Source organism: Osmia lignaria, chromosome 5, assembly GCF_051020975.1.
Source record: "Osmia lignaria lignaria isolate PbOS001 chromosome 5, iyOsmLign1, whole genome shotgun sequence".
NCBI classification, from domain to species: Eukaryota; Metazoa; Arthropoda; class Insecta; order Hymenoptera; family Megachilidae; genus Osmia; species Osmia lignaria.
The window spans coordinates 6,412,385-6,423,164 of NC_135036.1; the positions used below are offsets into that span (position 1 = coordinate 6,412,385).

Genomic DNA, 10,780 nt, shown 5'->3' on the forward strand with positions numbered 1-10,780 from the left:
TAGCTGTTTTCCTTACATTTTACCACTACAAAGGAATTCTACGAGAACGGAAACGAGTCGATACTTTTTATTAAAAGAAGTGTCCTTTTAACAGCGGAGATATGTACTCAACAGGTGGAAACAGGACGTTTCTTTTCAGCCATAGCTTATTTCTACATACAGTTAGAGAATTGCTTTTCCTCGAGAAAGGTGAAACGCTTTTAAACGGACAAACACTAAAGTTGTATTCGAAATTTACTTATCCAACAAGATAAATGAAATTTCACTTGGAGAATCGTTTGAAAGAATATTAACTGGAGGGAAAAGAGCATTACTTTAATTCGAGGAGATGAAATATGTATTTTAAAATCTGAAATAGAGTAACGTATACAGTTATCAACCCTTATATAACGATACCCTTTTCCAAAAAAAGTAGAAAATGCATTTCTTACATAACAAACTATAATTCTATTCGGAACAAAAAATATTCAGGCTAAGAAAGATAATTATATTTTATTATTTAACCCTTTAACTTAAAATTAAATGTATCATTATCAAACGAAAGAATTTCATATACTGGAACAGTGATTTTTAAAGAAACAGTGGAAAATTTAGAAAATAAAAATAATATGAAGTAGAGAATTAAATTAGAACTGTGGCTCTCTCCATGGTCCGCCGTCCGAGGGTTTAGAAATGCCTTATTATATTATATTTTTTACTTTTTTAGGAAAAGGGTAAATAACTGTATCACTCCAGAAATTTTTCCAACAAAATATTCGGAAATCTAAATTAATATTATCAGAATTATTGTCGCAATATGAAAAGTTTATTCGCGAATAGTTTACTCGATTTAATATCCAAAATATTCATCGTTAGTTGGATGAGCACGTACATAGGTAGATACAAAACGCTTGATATTTCAGAGAAATATTCGTATCACGAATGTTCGATTACGTCACACTTTGATATCGTTCATATAGATTTATGCGAGCAATGACGTCAGTTCGTATATCGTGACTGGAATACGTTTCGGAACGAAATCATACGAATTTTAAGGATACCCTCTAGGACAGTCGTATTCCATCTATGGGACACCTTTATCCTCAAAGAACGAAAAAGTATTATATCCTCTTTTACTTTCCCCCCGAATCAAATTCGAAATAATAATAAAAGAATAATAAAGAATATTCCACGTATTACAATCTAAAGTGGGACAATTAATCCCTAATTATTACCTGAAATATTCTCCTCAAATTAGCATCGATCGATGATAATTAATATTCAAAAGGACATAAAGCATGGAGGATCAGTTTGAATTAATGAAGATCGACGATAATTAGTTTCCTACAATTAGTAATTAAAGGAAGTTTAATTTTACAAATGGTAATTCGAAAGGGTCATAAAATTCGATTGCGTTAGTAGATGACCATAATTAGCTTTCTACAGATGATAATACGATAGATTTCAGTCGATGAAGTCATCTGTTCTACAGAATTAATAAATAAATCATTTTCTTCGTAGAATTAATAAACAAAATGCTGTGCAGAACAGTGAATTAAAGGATTGCATAATTATCTACTGATGCACGTGACAAATTAATGCAACACGAAAGCAGAATAATTTCTTTTAATAAAATAAATTTTCAAATTCATAATTTGGTATAAAAAAAATGTAATAAAATAGAGTAAATTTAAGACTGCAACGAACAGAAAATTCCAAAATTTGTTACATGTTAAATTAAATAAAATACAGTTCAAAAGGTTGAATGATTCGATCAATTTTTAATTCGAATTATAATAGAAAATTGTAAAATTCAAACAAGGTAAGTTAAACATTGAAAATTAATTAAGGATAGAAGTACTATTATTAGTTAATTAAAAAAAAAAAAGAATGTAATGATGTAACGAGAGCAATGTAAACGATGCTCGTGTACTCAGTAACTTGCAACATATCAGAAGTGATGATATCCGATACGCGATGAAAATTTCCGTGTTCCAGGACTGTTACTTGATCAATATAAATTGCTGACTGAAAATGTCGCGACATATTACGTAAAGCTGCACTATTTACAGGACGAAATATGCACATGCAGCATTTTCGAGTCTCTCGTTAAACAGAGACCATCGAATTACAGATGATGTTTCCCCGAATAAAATGGAATTAATCCTTCGTAGTTCGGATCGTTTACGGTATCAAATGAAATTGAACCTTCCCTTGAATTTCGATTCTTAAAACGTTTTAAACATTGTATAAAATATTTTGATAAATAGCTTAGAATTTTATTAAACTTTTTTGGAAAAGGAACGATACGAACAACCCAGTTTTTCTGTAAAAAATTAAGTCAGGATAAAACGACGAAACGAATCATAAAGGGAACTGAATTGAAAAGCATTTAAATTTCCTCTTTTTTCATCCACCACGCTGGACAACTTTTCGTTTATCCATAAATGCGACTGACAAATTGAATTCCAATTTCTTTTTATATATGAAGCCATTAATCAGGACAAACCTGTTGCTTTCGAATGAAAAAATAAATATAAAGACAATAACGATAAATTCAATTGGTGGAACTTTTACTTTGTTTCAAGGGATGGAAAAATGGATTGTGTTAAATGGGAAATATCTTTAAAATTTTGCAAAAATAAATAGGGGAAGGTATAGTTGGTTGCAATGAAGATTTTTTGATTTGCTTTTAATTTGGAGTTTTAAGGAAAACCTGGGGAGAACCTAGGGAGAATTTGAAGATAACTGTAGGAGAATCTAAAGAGAACTTAGGAAGTACTATGGGGGAATCTAGGGAAAACTTAGGGAGAACTTAGGGGGGACCTAGGGAGAATTTAAAGATAACTTTGGGGGAACTTAGGGAGAACCTACAGATAACCCTGGGGAAATCTAGAGAAAAGCTAAGGGGAAGCTAGGGAAAACTTAAAAATAACTCTGGTGGAACCTAATGATAACCTAGGTAAATCCTAGGGGGACCTTAGGGAGCACTCTTGGCAAATCTAAAGAGAAGTTAGGAGGAACCTATGCAGAGCCTAGAGAGAACTTAGGGAACCCTAACACAGAACTTCCTCTCTTCGTAAATAAACGTTACCGCATTTTTCTTCAAGAAGGATCATTCCCTTTATTATACTAGGAAATATAATACACCTTACAATACAGCTTATAATAAATATAGTACAGTTGTTCCAATAATCGGTTCCCCTATAAGGGACATTTCCAACCACCCTAAGAATCCATTATTCCACAAAATATAGAGAAACGCGTACGTGCCAAATTGAAGAAAAAGGGGAGACTGTACCTTGGATCACTTTAAATTGCTCATACTTCTTTAGAGATCCTCTGGTCAAAACATTTGATAAGCTTTTGTTTTATAATTTTTTAATGTAAACCACAGATGGTTTTATTTATTTTTAGATTAGTTTCCTTATAATGAATAAACTTTAAGCTTCGATTATGCTACCACTTCGTTACTTTTTCATGTGCAGTTTATTTTGAAACAGTTCGTTTCTTCAAACAGCGATCGTGGACTTCGTCCATTCATAGTCATTTGTTTGTTTGTAACGTTGGCCGATAGTGGAAGGACCCCGGTTAAGTTCGATTAACGATCGTCTTGTTCCAATTAACGACCGCTTATCAGAAATCAACTGCATTTTGTTAAAATAGAAACAATGTGACGGAAATTCGCGTGGATAAATTCAGAAAATTTAATTTTTTTCAAATTTTGAATAAAACTTTTCTAAACAAAAAGAGATGAAATGAAAAGTAAATAAAACACTTTACTTGTTCTTGTATCATGAAAGTTATAGAGGAACTGCAATTTCTGCTGATTGCATTAAAAGAATAAGTATGTTCGATAAGATTTTTCCTCGAATCAAGGATAACCAGCGCAACGATGCGACATTTTCTCGAAGTTTGCACTGTATTGTTTGCGATTCGTTAATCAATCGGAAGAAACGATGAATCGGATAGGAATATATTGAAATGGAGAAGAATAAAAATCGGGTCGGCATTTTCCTTTGCCGATAAGTCTGACACAACGCGACGATTGTTTAGCAATCTTTGTTTAACAAAGCTTCATCGTTCCCAAGTTTAATTGTTGTTCGATCGTAGATGACAATGGTATTTATTTGCAGATAGAGGAAAAAGAAGAAAGAAAATTTTTTTATAAATTCCATACGTAGTGATATAAAAATATTGGAATATTCTATTTTATTTAAAAAATGATATAGCAAAATCGTAAAAGCTAGCCATGAAAGTTTCTTTTATTTATTCTGTTTGTTAATTAATCTTTTAGTGTCAACCGTATTATCTGCTGTTACCTAACAGCATCGTAATGTTGCTACAATGTTTACAAGAATTCATAACTTTTGGAAGATAACGCACAACGAGGTTAAAAGGAAAGCGAGAATACGAATTTAGCGAAAAATAGCACGCGTTAGAATTTATCTACGCAAGAAAATTAAAAAAGTAATAGAAAAATTGTAGATCCTAACAATCTTTAGCTGTAACAACTGTAGAAGCATTCGTAAAGTGTACAGACATTGGAAATATATCCTTGCTTACAATACTCTGGAAACACCACAGTGTCCCTTTTCTTTCGTCCTTTTAAAGTTGACACAAGGATAACCGAGTTACTATGTGGACGCGTATAAAGTAATCAAAGGTACAAAGGAGGAGCACCTTGTTTGTTTTGTCCTCCTCTCGAAAACACACAGGACCTGTAACAGGATTTTGAACGATACATCCCATGCAATCCTTTGATCTCCAAAACAAGCTGCACGCTATGAACATCCACATGGGTGGCAGCACGTTCGACCTCCCATGGAAGGATTATCAAACTTAACATCTAGTAGAATTCGAGAAGTTTTTGGACTAAACAATGTCATGAAATGACATATTTAGGAACCTGTACTTTTGATTAAATGACCTGGTGAAAAGGATTGATTTTTTTTGAAGAAAATTAATTCTAAAGGAGGATGCCCCATTATACCCAAGATCCAATATCGAAATTTGAATAATTCTGAATCTAAATAATTTCTATGAGAATGATTTTCATTGGAAATTATATCTGGGTGTCTGTATCCTTGATTTAATGATGTTTTAGTAAAGAAGGTTGATTTTTCCCAAAGAAATTTAATTCCAAAGGAAGATGCCCCGTCAGATTCAAGATCCAAGATCAAAATTTGAATAATTCTGAATCTAAATAATTTCTATGAGAATAATTTTAATTGGAAATAATATCTAGAAACCTGTACTATCGATTAAATGATCTTTTAGCGAAAAGGATTGATTTTTTCCAAAGAAATTTAATTCTAAAGGGGCACACCCTATCAGACTCAAGACCCCCCATAGAAATTTGAACAATTCTTGATCCAAATAATTTCTATGAGAATGATTTTCATTGGAAATGATATCTAGGAACCTGTACCCTCAATTAAATAACATTTTAACAAAAAGGGTTGATTTTTCCCAAAGAAATTTGAACAATTCTTGATCCAAATAATTTCTATGAGAATGATTTTCATTGGAAATGATATCTAGAAACCTATATTCTTGATTAAATAATATTTTAACAAAAAGGGTTGATTTTTCCCAAAGAAATTTAATTTCAAAAGAGACCACCCCATGATATTCGAGACCCACCATAGAAATTTGAATAATTCTTGATTCAAATAATTTCTATGGGAATGATTTTCATTAGAAATGATATCTAGAAACCTATATTCTTGATTAAATAATATTTTAACAAAGAAGATTGATTTTTCTCAAAGAAATTTAATTTCAAAAGAGAACACCCCATGATATTCGAGACCCACCATAGAAATTTGAATAATCCTTTTCCAAATAATATCTACGAGAATAATTTTCATTGGAAATGATATCTAAGAACCTGTACCCTCAATTAAATAACATTTTTCAAGAAGAAAATAATTTTTTCCAAAGAAATCCAACGAAGAGCGAACCAAGTATGGTCGCTTCGCTATGCCTGGACTCTCGACTCGATGATTTTTTACTTTTTCCATGGAGCAACGGTCACGGTGTTATCGCGACCGTGCTGCTTGGCTACAAGACTCGTCGATGACGTTCTGGTCGAATATCGCTGCTTCCATTGATTTTCATATTCCATCGTGCCCGCCTACTACGTAAACACCCACTTGCGACAGCAATGTTTGGGAACACGGTTGTTTCGTGTCGAAGCGAAAAATGAATGGCCATCTGTTAATTTATCTATCGATATGCGTTCCCGATTAGACAAAACAATTATTTTCTTTTGTATTTACCGACCATTCAATGGCGAATCTGCTAAACTGGCGTTATCAAAACAATATTCTGAATAACAGCGAGGGTCGAGTCGGGACGAGATGCGGCACACGATCCGTTTCCGGTACGGACCCCCTATCCGCTAGCCGGAATATGTTAATAACGCGTCGACCGGCTAAGGAATCCACCGACCGTACACGGTACCATTTCTTGAATGGGCTATAAAAAATGGACCGTATATCATCCAATTTAAACAGATACCGCTATGTAATATTTTTCCTCATACAAAAAGTCACCAAGTGATATCACGATGTGTTTGCCAGTTAAAGTCCGTGTTACTTTCCACACTGCACTAGTCGCCATTGTAAACAGATGATTAATCCATTGCCGTACAATTTTCCATTCAAATCTCTCTTATCTGACTCGACCAATTCGTCGTGATTGTCGCGACTAATTGCGGGAACTGATTTTCAATTGTTCCTCGAGATAACACGTTGTATCCTAAGACAATACCAGATGACATATCACTTCTTCAATTCAGAAGGAAAAGAAAAGAATGTATTTTTCAGGACTTATCTACGCATGTTTTATTTATTGTTATTTTATGAAATATGTAGTTTCGTGCAAAATCAATGTTGTACTGATAAGAGATATCGATATGCTCCTTCAAATTATAATTAGTATGAATGGATACCAAGTGTCAGGCATGTGATGTTAATAAACAAATGAGATAAAGTGTAAATCGGTGGGGGATTTGTAATGCATAAACACTTTTGATATCTAAACGGATATGATAATTCATTAGAAATCCGAGGTTATCAAGAGCTATAGTTTTGCTTTGGTCGCGTGTACAAGGTATTTTTAAATTTATAGTTTCCTTTAGCAACTGCAACCGAGACCTCTGTGTTTCAATCACGTTTCAAAGTGTCAAATAAATAAGAAAACATGAAGATAAAGTGTATAAATTAATACAGTAATTTTTATACTTTAAAATAAGATAGAGGAATTTTTTTTTTTATTTTATAATGAATGAGGGCAAGGTAGCTTCGCCCAGAAAATGTACAACTCGTGAGCGAAAGCCCACTTACTAACAAAAGAAAGTATGGTGGCATTACCTACATGAAATAATGATTGAGGATGAAATTTTCACAGAAAAATAAATAAGATAGAGGAAAGTTCTAATGTTAAGAAACTTAACCCTCGGCGGACCATGGAGAGCGCCCCAACTTTAATTTAATTTCAATCTATTTTCACAAGGAATTTTAAATTATTCATACTCCACAAAGTTTAATGAGAAATTAATTTCGATGGAGTTCCCCTTTATAATTTTCTAAATATTTACTTTACCTAAAAAAAAAAAAAAAGAGGTCAATTCGAAATTATCAGAATACTTTAAAACACGAACCTAGCCTCTCAAGCTTCGGACTAATCTATTTTTTTTCCGGTATGCAGTAATTAAAGCGTCACGGTTCGAGCGAAGCCACGAAGGAAAAAAAAGGAGAAACAGCACGGAAGAGGAAAAAAAAATCGCTTGGCCCGATAAGCCGCGTAGAGAAATAAAAGACGGATCATGATTGCACGCGACACAGGAGCGCCATAAATCGATTTATCTTTAATTCTCGACTAAAAACTACGAAATTCGGTATATTGCGTCTCTTTAAAAAATAATCCCGAATTATATCGACCTCGCAATTCAGAGCTGGAGCTTCCGGGAATCCTCTTTTTTCCGGAACTTTAACTTGCCTCTCCATCATGTCTATGTTATCGTTTTAATTCCTCGGAAGAATGAAAAACATAGTGAAACATAATCAAAGTTAAATCAACTTCCTTTTCTCTCTCTTCTGAGCATAATTGAGAATAAAAATGATAAATGATAAAACTGAAACGCTATGGACTATTAACATTTACCATCTTTACTAATTTAGAAATGAAAATGAACATTTATTAAAATATTAATTAATAATCATGCGATTGACTTACTTTCAAGTTTAAGCTTTCAATTTTGCATCATATATTATTAGTACAATAGCAATTCCACCTGATTTATTTATTTCCTTCCCTTTTATCATTTTTTCAATCACGTCACATTTGAAGAATGGCAATCAACGTGGTAAATTAATTTTGTTTTCCATTATTTTTTGGAGCTTTCTAACTTTATATAAAATTTTGAGAAAATCCATGAATTAGCCAACAGCTAAAATAAATTATATTTCAGCATCGTATTCCTCGAAAGATTCGCTTTCATTTCTTATCATTTCGGCACTTACATCGGTCACCATTTGAACTCTTCAATTAATGAAATCATCAATTGGACGAATGCAAGGAACGAAGAAGAGATAATTAATGAAAATATCAAGAAAAATTGTAATTGATCGATCGAGAGGAATAACGAGAAGCAGAAATGTATGGCGAAGGAAGAGATTGAATTTTATTCGAGTTCATTAGACATTCATTGTACGGTGAACGCACGGAAAACGAGCTGTTTCAAGAGAAATGATAATACTCACTATCGGTGCTACAATTAATCATGCAGCTTGAAATAAATCGGTTGTCCGTGGACAACTGTAACGCCATTCAACTCGACAGAATGTTTCTAACCGCATCAATTATTTACTACGAGACTTGAACTAAGTGAAGCATAGAAATGAAATTTTCTTTCTAAATTTCCAAAATCAGGAATAGAAGAATTTTCTAAGAAAAAAAATTTCAAAAAATCAACAGGGACTTTTATAAGATATAATCGTTTACAGGACCGAAGAAGAAATACTCTTAGCGAAAGACAGGATAAATACAAGTTAGGTGCTTTCTTTCCCCATCTTTTTTCCAGTTCATTTAAGTAGCAACGCACCGTGAATATCTTCCTGCTGGAAAAGGAAGAGAGAATGGAAACAGTTAAACAGAGTCGCTGGTAAATTAAATTAATTAAAGTCGAATTGTGTGAAAAGGTTCGTTTGCTGGGCGAAAGTTAACGAGGTTCCTTCGACAATTCCCTGCCTTTTCCAGCCCATTGCAATGCAATTACACGTTCGAAGTTGGATGGAACTCGCTAGAGAATTGTCACCTTACAACATTTTGGTTAGTTTCGTGGGGGGAAAAAAAAACAGAGAAAAAAGAAGAGTCGTACACGAAAGCAGCATTACAGGAAACGTCGTTACGTCAAGGGAAAAGGTCAAAGAAAATATATGTTGCTCTACGGGTCAGTGTCATGTCAGTGGACTGTGAAATTAAACAATTGCACGTGCTCTGGCTATAATTGGACACGGTAAAAATAGAGTAAATTTGAAAGAAAATTTATCGTTGATACAATATTACATTAATTAGTAAGGTAGTAAGAGGGGAATTTATGTTGCAAAATGGCACTGTTATATTCTTTAAATTTTTTAATTACTAATTAGGTAATTAAAAAGTTCCTGAAAATATAGATGATGGATTTATACACGAAATTCAAGTGCCTCTTAGATATTAATTCTGTGATTTTGGAAATTTCTGAATGCCAAATTTCTATTATACAAGATTTCAAGTGCTCTAATTAGATGATTAGGTAATTAAAAGAATTCCTAATGATATGGGTGGTGGACTTTTAACAAAATTCAAGTGGACCCCAAATTTTAATTCAAAATTTCAAGTATCCTAGATAGGTAATTAAAGAATGAAGAAAAGTAATTAGGCAATTAAAATAATTCCTATTAATATGAGCAATGATCTTCATAAAATTCAAGTGCCAAATATTAATTCTCCAATTTTTGAAAATTCCTATTATCAAATTTGCGAGTACCCATATTAAATAATTAAAAAATAAGGCAAAGTAATTAAGTAATTAACAGAATACCTATTAATATGAGCAATGGACCTTCATAAAATTCAAGTGCCAAATATTAATTCTCCAATTTTTGAAAATTCCTATTATCAAACTTGCAAGTATCCAAATTAATTAATTAAAAAATAAGGCAAAGTAATTAAGTAATTAACAGAATTCCTATTAATATGAGCAATGGACCTTTATAAAATTCAAGTGCCAAATATTAATTCTCCAATTTTTGAAAATTCTTATTATCAAATTTGCAAGTACCCAAATTAATTAATTAAAAAATAAGACTAACTAATTAAGTAATTAAAAGAATTCCTATCAATATAAATATTGGACCTTTACAAAAATCCAAATACCCCCCAAATCTAATGTTATTTCTTTTCCTTCGAACAAAAGCGTGAACAGCAAGTGCTCGTAATCAAAATCACGAGCAAACCAGTGACGAATGAATGACGAACGAAACGTGCCAAGTATCTTTGAATCGGGAAAGGTATCTCGGTAATCAGCTGGTAGGTAAACGTTCAAGGAGAGTTCCTGGATGGTCCGCGTACCCTGATTGTCTCGTTGTTTCCCTCTGTTCTTTTCTATGGCTCGCGATCTGTCTCGTTATCTCAGCGTCAGCGTGATGAATAGAGTACACAAGAACCGTATGCCAATGTCCAGCAGCCATGAGGACAGGCTGATGACGAGTCGAAAGAGGGGGTCCACGAGAGCATAAAAGCAGCCACG

At 33.0% G+C, this 10,780-nt stretch overlaps 1 protein-coding gene across 3 annotated transcripts in view; it reads right to left on the bottom strand.

The window, feature by feature from the left end:
- jeb (low-density lipoprotein receptor domain-containing jelly belly protein) overlaps positions 1-3,714 on the bottom strand; it is a 29,843-nt gene extending 26,129 nt beyond the window's left edge. For all 3 annotated transcript variants that reach the window (XR_013062170.1, XR_013062169.1, XM_076688268.1), the window contains exon 1: positions 3,281-3,714. The gene's annotated coding sequence lies outside the window, so the exon portion shown is untranslated. The remainder of the gene's footprint in view (positions 1-3,280) is intronic.
- Positions 3,715-10,780: the final 7,066 nt, after the last annotated feature.